The sequence below is a fragment of the Dasypus novemcinctus genome, chromosome 26 (assembly GCF_030445035.2).
Source record: "Dasypus novemcinctus isolate mDasNov1 chromosome 26, mDasNov1.1.hap2, whole genome shotgun sequence".
In the NCBI taxonomy this organism is placed as follows: Eukaryota; Metazoa; Chordata; class Mammalia; order Cingulata; family Dasypodidae; genus Dasypus; species Dasypus novemcinctus.
In genome coordinates, this window is record NC_080698.1 from 28,332,321 (window position 1) to 28,345,113 (window position 12,793).

The window sequence follows — 12,793 nt, forward strand, 5'->3', positions numbered from 1 at the left end:
GGTAAGACTCCACATCTTGTGTGAATTCTTGCCTTAGCTCAACTGTAAAGAGCTAAAGTTACTTTTCCAGAGAACTACCTACAAGGAGCAAAAGGAGCAGAACAGAGCAGGAGAACTGGAGAGAGCTGCTTATGCACATACCTGAGAACCTCAGGGCCTTCCAAAGGTAATTGAGGAGACTTCAAAAGGGGTTGCAAGGAATGAAGATTGAGAAGTTCGCCTGAGTCATCAAAAAGTCTTAGTATTTATATGCTTGATCTCTGTAACCCCAGGGTAATGTACCCCCATGGAATTGAAGATTACATCTACTCTTATACTCAGGTACCTCAGTATTGACCAATCATTTTCCTTTCTCAGAAATCACCAAACAGCCCTTCACATCAGAACTCAGTTCCTTCCCTTTTCTGAGAATAGCATTACAAGCAGATTTGCTATGGGGATGGATTGAAAGACTTTTTGATCAGTTATTCCACTCATGTGAGCCTATCCCTAAAACAGGGATGGTAATGAAAGGAATTTAACATACATCTATAATTAATTTGATACACTTTCCTGCTGCTGGCAAATCATACCATCTTAGGAAAGTTCATGGAATTAATCTCCCAGAACTAAGATGAGATGAAAAGTCTTCAGAAATAAATGGTTTTGTTTACTCCCAAACATTCTCAGGGCCCCACACCAGACATACTGATTCAGAAACTCTAGAGCAGGGGCTCTTCACCTTCTCTGTTCCATGAACCCCTTTGTCCATCAGGTGAAAACCATGGACCCCTTACTAAGTCCACACCTCACTATGTATTATTTAATAAATATATCACACCCGCACCAACATGTCCCCACAAGAATAATTTTTTTTTAAAAATTTCTATTCAAGCCCATGGACCCCTGGTTAAGAACCCCTGATCTAGGGGGAGGGCAGCAATCTGTGTTTTAAGAAGTCCTCCTGGTGATACTGACTTATGCTAGATGTTGAGAACCATGTTCTAGAGTCACTTTCTCAGCAGGTCTGCAATCCACTCAGGACACATGTTCTAGCACACCAGATGGAAGGGAGTAGATAACTATACCTACTTTCCCTTCATGCCTATCATTCTTTCCACCTGTGCTACCAGCCAAGATGGTACCTGTAGCCAATAATGTACTCCTCCCTGCTTCTGATGCTGTTCAAAATTCCAGTAGAAACAGACATCAACATTCCTTTGTATAAACAGATTAAAACATAGTAATTGAAGACAAACTATGCACTAGATCATTGCCTCGATTATGTTTCCAGAAATGGAATCCTGGTATTGGGGCATCCTAAGGAGCAAATTTAGTCAAAGGATAGTGAAGGAATGAACCAGCAGACCAGGTGAGCCATATTGCATTGCATCTTTTTCTTTTTGATTGAATAGATTCTCTCTTGTGTTTTAAGAAAAGGAGTTTGGGTTTCTCTCTTTTGCAACCAAAGAGTGATTTTTCCCAAGTGTCTGAGTGGGGGTATTTTACTCATCAACAGAGCTGGAATCTGATCCATTGACAACCACAACTCCAGGTAGGAGTCTGAAAATGAACCCTGACACAGCTCAAAAGAACTCTCCGTTTCTTGTCAGTATCTCAATTTCCTGGAGAAATTAATTATTTGACTGAATTAACTGGCAATTCTGAATGGATGGATGATATTAACATATTAAACCAATATGTTTATGTGGGGAGTTGTGTCAGACACAACTTCAGTTGTAATGATGGATGCAGGCCATTATATATCTTGTCATAACTTACAAAATTGTGTGGGACAGAGTGTAAACTATAATGTAAACTATAATCCACAGTTAGTGGCAATGCTCCAAATGTGTTCATCAATTGTAACAAATGTACCACACTAATGAAGGATGTTGTTAATGTTGGAAAATGTGGGAGGGGGAGAGAGTGGGGCTTATAGGAATCCCCTATATTTTTTATGAAACATTTGTGTAATATAAAGTTTCTTTAAAAGAAAAAAAAAGAGCAAAGCCTCAAAGTGAAAATGTAGGTATTCTCACATTGAAAAATGTCCAGAAATATATTTTAAATTTCAACAACCACAACTGATGCCTTCCAGAGGGACCCAAGCCACTTGACTTTGTGAGGTTTTATGTGTCTTAGCTCCAAAGCAGAAACTTTCCTTAATTTGAAGATGGAGTTAGGGTAATTTAAAATCATTCGGCTATGAACTAAATTGGACAAAAATATATATCCAATTAGGAACAACTTCTAAAACATTCTTTTCTTTTCGAATCATCCAAACAATATTTTCAAAGCCTCAGTAAATTATATGGATCTTTTGGTGTACTCATTGTTTCTGTTATCCAAATTAACTCAATTGTGAGATAATTTTACTTCCATAACTTTTGCTTTTTCAAATTAGGTTGGTATGGTAGTTGCCTGTGAATGGCCCTGTAGCAGTTTGATATCATAGATGAATTCCAAAAAGAAATATTGGATTATGTTTGTAAACTGGTGTGGGCATATGAGATTATATGGGCTTCTTGTGTCAGTAGAGTGTTGTGTCCCCACCCCTTGGTGGGTGGGTATTCACACGTAAAAGGCATGGCAAAAGACAGGGTTGGGGGGAGGGGTTGAGGTAGGAGTTTTGATGTTAGAGTTTGATGTTAAAGCTTAAAGCTGGAGTCCGGAAGTAAGCTCACAGAGGAAAGAGAAGGAAACCCCAGGAAGAGAGGAACACAGAGCACAGGAAGGAGGAAGCCCTGGGAAGAGAGGAACCCTGAACCCAGAGAGAAGCAAGACCCTGGAAGGAATGAACCTAGGAAACCTGAACCCTCACAGATGTCGGCAGCCATCTTGCTCCAACATGTGAAAACAGACTCTGGTGAGGAAAGTAACTTATGCTTTATGGCCTGGTGTCTGTAAGCTCCTACCCCAAATAAATACCCTTTATAAAAACCAACCAATTTCTGGTATTTTGCATCAGCACCCTTTGGCTGACTAGTACATGCCCTAACTTTGAAGACTTTATATAACGCCAAAATGTGTCGGGAAACGGACTTGGCCCAGTGGTTAGGGTGTCTGTCTACCACATGGGAGGTCCGCGGTTCAAACCCTGGGCCTCCTTGACCCGTGTGGAGCTGGCCCATGCGCAGTGCTGATGCGCGCAAGGAGTGCCGCGCCACGCAGGGGTGTCCCCCGCGTAGAGGAGTGCACCTGTAAGGAGAGCCGCCCAGCGTGAAAGAAAGTGCAGCCTGCCCAGGAATGGCACCGCCCACACTTCCCGTGCGGCTGATGACAACAGAAGCGGACAAAGAATCAAGACGCAGCAAATAGACACAGAGAACAGACAACCGGGGGAGGGGGGAATTAAATAAATAAATAAATCTTTAAAAAAAAAAAAAAAGGCCAAAATGTGCACAGATGCAAAAATAGAACAATTTCCACAAAAGTGCTGAATTCCAAAGCTATGTTTTTGTTTAATGTATGGTCTTCAGTCAATGTTTTCTTACATGGGGGTGTTTTAGGGGCATAGGGTTTGTGAAGAGAATTTTTAAAGTAGGTATGTGGTTTTATTTAAACCTACTACAAGGATATGAAAATTAATGAGCCCATGAAACTTCAACACAACCTTAACTTCATACCTGTCTCCTAGAAATAAGCAATAGAGCAACAGTAGGCAAATGTTATCTTTTCTACAGGAATGTGCCATTCCTGCATGAATTGATGAACTGAGACTACTTTCCCCCTCTCTGATAACTATATCTGAGCTTCCACTTGTGTGTGTGTGTATGTGGGGGTTCCCTTTAAAATCAAACTTTAAAATAAAATCAAAAGTATGTCTGGAATGATTTTCACTTAAAGTAATTTTACAATAAGTTATGGGCAATTTATTAGAGTTGCTTTCTTCCTCAAGAGAGGCTGATGGTATAAAAGAACAGAGGGAGGGATGGTGATCAAAATGCCAACTTCCTGATTTTGTTTAGGTTAGAACTAGCTAGGTGCATCACAACTAATATAAAACTAAGTATTATTACAAGGTAATTCATTCAGATGAGATGACAACAATGGCTGATGGCGTTGATGAAACTACAACAGCATTTACTGTTTACTATGCCAAGCAATACACTGCCTTCATGACATTTAAATCTTACAACTCTACAAGTGAGATGCTATTATTAACCCATTTAAAAGCAAGGAAACTGAGGTTTAGCAGCGCTAAATAACTTACTCAAGCACACATAAATCATGGTGAAACTAGGAAATGATTTGGTGCTCTGAATGAGCAAATAGACTTCTCCAGAAAGCCAATACCTCCCCTTTCCTGGGGCAGGTATTTTTCTCAGTGGGGCATGTGTTGACTAGTTGACCAGTTAAGGTGTTAAGAAAAATATCTGAGGCCCACAGTTAGGGGGAGTTGATTTGCCTTTGAGTCAGATCACATGCCAAATTGGGAGGGAAGGGGGGCTCCTGGAATGAACAGCCATCTGCTCTCCTACAAAATTCCAGGCTTCTCATAAAGCCCTTGATTCAATCCAGAGCTCATAGAATTTGCTCTGTCTCTGGCACTCTTCCAATAAACTGTTATTTACTGGTTTTGCAGATTGGATCTCATTTGAAAACAGACAGCATTGTTCCCCCAGAATGTCTACCTCTGAGAGCAGCCTTCAGAAAAGAACACATTTCTCACTTCTCAGAGACAGTCACACAGCACATGTCCCCTGTTTAGAGTAGGACGGCGTTTTATCAGGTAGGCTAAAATGGAGAGTTGAAACAATTTTCTAAAACCACTCAGGCAAACCCTTTAGACAAATGATCCTGATGTCCTACAATGTCCTCATTAACTAAGTAATTTTCCAACTCTTGACTTGCTGGAATTTCCTCACCTTGATACTTTTTTTTAATTGAGTCCACAGAGAGAGTTTATACCATGGGAACAATTGTAAACAGCACAACAGCAGTATGTCTCTGGAAAGAAATGTCAGTGCCCAAATCCAGAAGTCTAACTGTTGGAGGCCTTCAATACTAGTAGGCTATATTTAGACATATATTTATTTCCTTGAAGAAGAATTCTTATTACCAGATGCAAACTGTAAGCAGGAAGTTCCTACCTTTCTCTTAATCTGAGTGTTTCCATTGTACAAGATTATGCCCATCCAGGGATTCTTGCAGGGTCAGATAGAAAAGGAGCAGAAAAGCTACAATGCCTGATTCAAGGTATACACTCCTCCCGCCAATGCTATTTCATACAAGTGTGCTGTGAAGAATAACTAATGAGTGATCATAAACCACCTGGACAACTTAGAGTACAGCATAAGTGATGGATCCTATTTTTCTCTTGTGGTTTTCCTTTCATTTTATATAGAGTGCTGAGAATCTGGGTTTTATGTCTATTCTCTGTTACGTGATCCCTGCGGCTTTTTGCAAGTAACAAATGCCCCACCCCAGTTAATACACGTGTTGAGCCCCACATGGCCGCGTTCCATGGAGACTGCTTTTATAGATGAGGTTACTGCACATGATTCCACCTTCTGTGATAATGACCGTGTAACTTTTGAATATGTGAAGGAAAAGCTAATGAGAGGTAGACCCCCAAATGTATTTCTGCTCCATATAAACTGCTGGTGAGCAAAAGAATTTTGAATTAGGAGTCTGTCGCTGTTAGAGTCAAGGCCAAGGTTTCTCTAGAATCCATTTGGCGGAAAGAGAACACTGCTTGGGGCTAACTACCTTGTTAAACAACAGGAGAGTCTCAGAACATCATATAAACATAAATTCCCTTAGTCTTCTGTTTGGAGAAGTATAGGGATCAAAAAAGGACTCACAGAAGCCATTTGCTGGGGACCAAGATTAACAGCCATCTGTGTAACCTCAGGGTTACAATCTTCAGAGTAGAAAGGAAAGGTAATAGGGTTCCTTTCCTAAATAATTTATTGTTAACAGGAGCCCAAATGAATGAATGAAATGGTTCTTTGTTTCAGTATCCAGTTGTTTATTCCAAATTGAATAGAGGCCACAGGAGAGATGAGAATTCTGTGGTGTCTTGTCTACAGTATGAGACTCATCTCAGCTCCAAAATAGCTATGGGGATGTCATTAAAACATGTACCATCACTTCTGTTTCAGTTCCAACATGGAAAGAGTTCAGAAATCACACTCACATCCTTATGAGGAAAATCTGGACAAACTAGAAATCAGTGACTTTTTGGGGACCCATCAGAGAACTGAGATTGCAGGACTAACTGTCATCCTGAGAGACAGGCTCATCCACAGAGAGCTAGCCAAGATATGCTTATCTGGAACAGAAACCACTAGAGCCATAAAATGGCTGGAACACGGAAATGGTAAGTTTAATGAATTGCTGGAGGCTGAGTGGGGATTACTGTGAGAGTGAGAAACTCCTGGGAGCGCCCGTCATAGAGGGGCCCTTATACTTTCATGGGTTTACCTCCAGGAACCCACCACGTTCTCATGGTGGAGATCCAATCAAGTTCCCTGTGGCTCTAGGAGGGTTGAGGAAGAGTAATCTTTGTGAAATATGTCCATAGCCTTTTACATAATGATTCTACTCTCCATGGATAAAAGCTGTGCCAGGGCTTAACCCAAGTTGGAGTAAGTACATTCCTTTCATTCTTTCTAGCTTTCTTTTCTCACTCAAGGGAAAAAATATATGTTCAACAGGGGTCAGGGATTCAAGGAAATAGATTGGGAATATTACAGCCAGAGAAGACATCAAGAAGCAGGAGGCAAAAAAAAAAAAAAAAAAAGGGAAATATGTGTGAAGATCACAGTACAAGAAACAGACCCACTAAAACAATGAGATTTAATCAGAGGACTATACAAGTCTCTTCCTTACCCATATAATACTAGGATACTAACAGGCCTCAGGTATCATAATGGTGATTAGAGCTGAAAGAACTGCAGGAGACAACTCCCTCTTAGAAGGCATATTTAGAAAAGCTCAGTGTCAAAATGGGAGATCAAAATAAGGACACCAGGGGAATTTGAAGCCTCTGTCACCTATCAGTACAGCAAACATGAAACACAGTCTAATTCCTGGACATATTAACATAAATCCTCACACTAAAGGCCCAACATGTCTAGTTTACAATGAATTTAAAACAATTAGGATTATCCTACCTCATACCGAATACAAAAATTAACTCAAAATGAATCAATAACCTAAATATAAAAGCTAAAACCATAAAAATCTTTAAAAGTCACAGGGTAATATCTTCTGGACCTTGTATTAGGTAATGGGTTCTTAAAGATGACAGCAAAGTTATGGGTAACAAAAAAAAAAATAAACTGGATTTCATCAAAATAAAAATATTTTATACATTAAAGGACATTATCAAAAAACTGAAAAGACAATGTACAGAATATGAGAAAATATTTGGAAATCATATATGGAGATAAGGGTTCAATATCCAGAATATGTAAAGAACTCCTAAAACTCAACAACTAAAAGACAAAAATCCAATTTGAAAAAGGGTGAAAGATTTGATTACATTTTTCTCCAACAAAGATATACAAATGACCAATAAGCACGTGAAAGATGCCCAACATCAATAGCCATTAAGGAAATGCAAAAAAAGCCCACAATGAGCTATTGCTTCACATCCACTAGGATGGACTATTACTTAAAAGAAAACAAACAGAAAATAACAAATATTGGCACAGATGAGGAGAAACTGAAACACTTATGAATTTCTAGTGGGAATGTACAAATTGTGTAGCCACTATGGAAAACAGTTTGGTGGCTCCTCAAAAAGTTACCATATAACTCAACATTTATTGGGAATTACCATATAACCCAACAATTCCAATCTTAGATATATACCCCAAAGAATTGTAAACAGGGACTCAGATACTTGTACCCCAATGTTCAAAGCAGCATTATTCATAATAGCCAAAAGGGAGAAACAACACATGTGACCACTGATGAATGACTGGCTTTTAAAAAAAATGTAGTATACACATATAATGGAATACTATTCATCCATACAAAGGAATGAAGATCTGATACATGCTACAACATTTTAAAATAATATGCTAAGTACAATTAAAGACTGTGTTATCCCACATAAACAAAATATCTAGATTAAACAAATTTATAGAACCATAAAGTGAATTTTTGGTTACCAGAGCCTGGTGGGAGGGAGTGGGAAGTTATTGTTTCATGGGTGCAGAGTTTCTAGTTTTGGGTGATGAAAAAGTTTTGGTAATAAAAAGTAGTGATGACTCAGCTAAGATGGAGTTGAAGAAGGACAACCACCACACCATGGAGCCTAGAGTGATTACAACTGAAAATGGGAGGATTGCATCCAGCATCCATGTGGAATCTGAGCCTCCTCTTGACATAGAGGTGCAATGGACACAACCAATCCAATGTCCACATAGAAGAGGTGGCATTGGATTGGGAAAAGTGGACATGGTGGACGATGGGTATGGGGAAAGGCAGGAAGAGATGAGAGGTGGAGGCATCTTTGGGACATGGAGCTGCCCTGGATGGTGCTTCAGAGGTAGTCACCGGACATTGTAAATCCTCACAGGGCCCACTGGATGGAATGGAGGAGAGTATGGGCCATGATGTGAACCATAGGCTATGAGGTGCAGAGGTGCCCAAAGATGTACTTACCAAATCCAATGGATATGTCATGATGATGGGAACGAGTGTTGTTGGGGGGGGGGAGAGGGGGGGCGGGGGGGTGGGGTTGAATGGGACCTCACATATATATTTTTAATGTAATATTATTACAAAGTCAATAAAAAAAAAGAGAAAAAAAAAAGTAGTGATGGTAGCACAGCATTATGAATGTAAGTAATGTCACTGAATTGTATCCTTAAAAATTATTAAAATGGCAAATTTTATGTTGTGCATGTTTCTACAATAAAAGCAATCATGATTAATACATTAAGTACTCTCTAATGGAGAAAAGAGACAACATGCAAGAACATATAGACAATATAAGAAGAGATGGAAACTCTAAGAAAGAATTAAAAGGAAATGCTAGAAATAAAAACCATTGGAACAGAAATGATGTTGGCCTTCCATTGGATAAAGTAAGAATCAATAATTTTGAAGACATGTCAAAAGAATTACCCAAACTATAATTCACAGTGAAAGAAAAGAATTTTAAAAAACCCAGAACATCCAAGAACTGTGGGACAATTGCAAAAGGTATAACATATGCATAATTGGAATATCAGAGAAAAAGAGACAATGGACAGAAAAAAATATTTGAAATAATAATGGCCAAGAACTTTCCAAAATTGATAACACACAAAACCACAGGTCTGGGAAGTTCAGGGAACAACAAGCAGGATAAACACCAAACACACACACACAAACACTCAACAAGTATACCTAGGCATATCATACTGAAACTGCAGAAAGCTAAACATGATGAAAATATCTTGAAAGAAGCCAGCGTTAAAAAATAAAGCTTTTCATATATAAAGAAAAGGATAAGAACCATGGTGGACTTCTCATTAAAAAAAAAACAACATGTAAATAAGTAGAGAGTAGAGTGAAATATTTAAAGTGTTGAGAGGGAAAAACCACCAAACTAGAATTCTAAATCCAGCAACATTATTCCTCAATGAATGAAGCATAAATAGAGACTTTCCCAGGGGAACCCAGACTAAGAGGATTCACCAACAGATCTGCCCTACAAGCAATGTCAAAAGAAGTTCTCCATGCAGATGGAAAATTATACAGTTCAGAAAGGTGTATCTACAGAAAGAAATAAGTAGTAAGAAAGAAGGAATAAATCAAGGTAAAATAAAATATTTTATTTTTCTCATTCTTAATTAATCTAAAAGATAATTGCTTAATAATAGTTACAATGTACTGGATCATTATAGCATGTGGATTAGGTAAATAAAGAACAGCAATATCACAAGGGATGGGAGGGAGGAATTGGAAATACTCTATTTTAAGATGTCTGCACTACATGTGAAGTAGTATAGTGATGTTTGAAGGTGGATTTTTGTTAGTTTAAAATACATATTTAAATCTAGAGTGACCATTAGAAAATTTATTTATTTATTTATTTAGGAGGTACCAGGGATTGAACCCAGGGCCCCATATATGCAGGGCAGGTGCTAAACCATTGAGCTATACCTGCTCTGCCATTAGAAAATTTAAAAAGAAGTATAATTGATATGCTAAGAGGAATAAAATGGAATCATATATATAAAGCTTAATTAAAACTAGAGAAGGGAGAAAATTAGGGAGAAAAAACAAAGAAGAAATACAATGAACAGAAAGCAGACATGGTAGGTTTTGTCCAACTACATCAAAAATCACTTTAAATGTGAATGGTTTAAATATTCCAGTTAAAAGAAAGAGATTGGCAGAGTGGGTAAAAATATCAACATCAGAAAATATTATCTACAAGAGACTTACTTTAAACATAAATAGTCAAATAGGTTAAAAGAAAAGTCTTGGAGAAAGATATACCAAGTTAACACTAATGTAATGAAAGCTGGATGGTTATATTCTAGACAGAGCAGATTTCAGAGCAAGGAAACTTAAACAGGTGGATAGGGGCATCACATAACTATAAAGTGGTCAGTTCTCCATGAAAGTATAATTATCTGAGATGTATATGTACCTAAGAAGAGGGCATCAAAATATATGAGGAGAAAACTGATAGAAATGCCAGGAGAAATAGACAATCCACTACTCTATGGGAGACTTCAACAGCCTCTGTCAATACTGATAGATTAAGCAAGCAGAAAATCATAAGGATACTGAATATCTGAACAGCACTATCAGTCAACTTGATCTAATTGACAGTTATAGAATGATCCATCCAACAATAGCAGACTACACATACTCCTCCAGTTCTCATGGAGCATTCACCAAGGTAGACAACATTTTGGACCATAAAACACACCTTAACAAATTAAAAATAATGGGATTTATACAAATGGCAATGGAATAAACTAGAAAGTAATAGCAGAAATACATAACATAAAAATTAGTGGCATACAGTGAACCAATGCTCAGAGGTAAATGTTTTAAAGCAAAATGTACTTTATTACTCTTACAGTTTTCTGTTAAGTAAAGCATTTTTTTCCTTCCTAAAACTTTAACTCCTGTCCTTGGTTCCATTCTGGAATGATCCTGATATTTGCATCTGCTTTCCACTAAGATGTGAGGTTATGTTTAGAGGGAAATTTAAAGTATTAAATGTATGTGTTAGAGAAGAAGTCTAAAATCAATAACATAAATTTCTATCATAGGAAGCTAGAGAAAGAAAAGCAACTTAAACCTAGAGCAAGCAGAGAAAAATAAATAATAAAAATTAGAGCAGAAATCAATGAAATTGGAAACACAAACCAATAGAGAAAATCGATGAAAGCTAGTTCTTTGAGAAGTTCAATAAAAGTGATCTCTAGCCAGGCTAACCAAGGAAAAAAACAAGAGAGAAGACATAAATGACAACATCAGAGATGAAAGAGGTTTCATCACTATTGAGTCTATGGACATTAAGAGGATAATAACAGAATACCATGAACTAGCTCCATGCCCACAAATTTGATAAATTAAGAGGACCAATTCCTTGAAAGTCACAAATTACCTAAATTCACATGGATAAATGGATAATAGCCTTATATCTATTAAGTAAATTTAATCAATAATTATCATTTAAAAAAGCGAGCTCTGGGCCGATACTTCCTCTGGTAAATTCTACCCAATATTTAAGGTAGAATTATGCCAATTATCCACAATATCTTTTAGAAAATAGGAGCAGAGGGAACACTTCTGAAATATCCTGTGGGGCTAGTATTATCCTATTATCAAAACCAGATAAAGAAATTATAAGAAAGAGAAACTACAGACCAACATCTTTCACGAACACAGACATAAAAATCCTCAACAAAATATTAGCAAATTGAGCCCAACAATATATAAAATTTATATAACATGATCAAATTGGATTTATGCTGGGTATGCAAGGCTGGTTCTTTATTTGAAAATCAGTGTAATTCACCATATCAACAAGATAAACAAAAGTCATATGATCACATAGATTGATGCCAAAAAAGGATATGACAAAATCAAACACTGAGTCATAATATAGCAATTCTCAGCAAGCTAAGAATAGAGAGAAACTTCTTCAACTTGATCAAGAACCAAAAAATTCTACACTTAACACCATGCTTAATGGTAAGGTACTACACATTTTTCCTTCTAAGATCATGAACAAGACAAGGATGTCTTCTATTACCACTCCTGTTAGACATTGTACTGGAAGCCCTACCTGTTCAATAAAATAAGAAAAAAGAAATAAAAGGTATACAGATTGGAAAGAAAGAAGTAAAATCGTCTTTATTTACACGTAACAAATTGCCTATATAGAAAATACTAAAGAACTGATAAAGGCTGGAACTAATAAGAGATTGTAACATGGTCACTGGATACAAGGTTAAGATACAAAGTCAATCACTTTCCTATGTACAAGCAACAAACAATTGGAACTTGAAATAATAACAAAAGTACCACTTGCAGTAGCACCAAAACAATGAAACAGGTATAAATCTAACAAAATTTGCTCAGGTTTTGTATGAAAAAAACAAACAACAAAATTCTGATGAAAGAAACCAAAGAAGATCTACAAAAATGGAAAAATGGAGAGATATTTCTTTTCCTACATTAGAAGACTCAATATTATGGGCATCACCATCCCAGAATCCTCAGAATTGGGGAACGAACAATGGACTCGAGTAGACTTACTGGTAGTCTACTATAGATGTATTATGATTCTAGCAATGATAAAAAGGAATTTTATCATTGATGTGGAGGCAGTGGCCAC

The 12,793-nt window shown here is 37.4% G+C and overlaps 1 pseudogene; it reads right to left on the minus strand.

Moving 5' to 3' along the window:
* Positions 1-12,793, minus strand: part of LOC131276043 (signal peptidase complex subunit 2 pseudogene) — a 68,730-nt pseudogene that overhangs the window by 38,868 nt on the left and 17,069 nt on the right.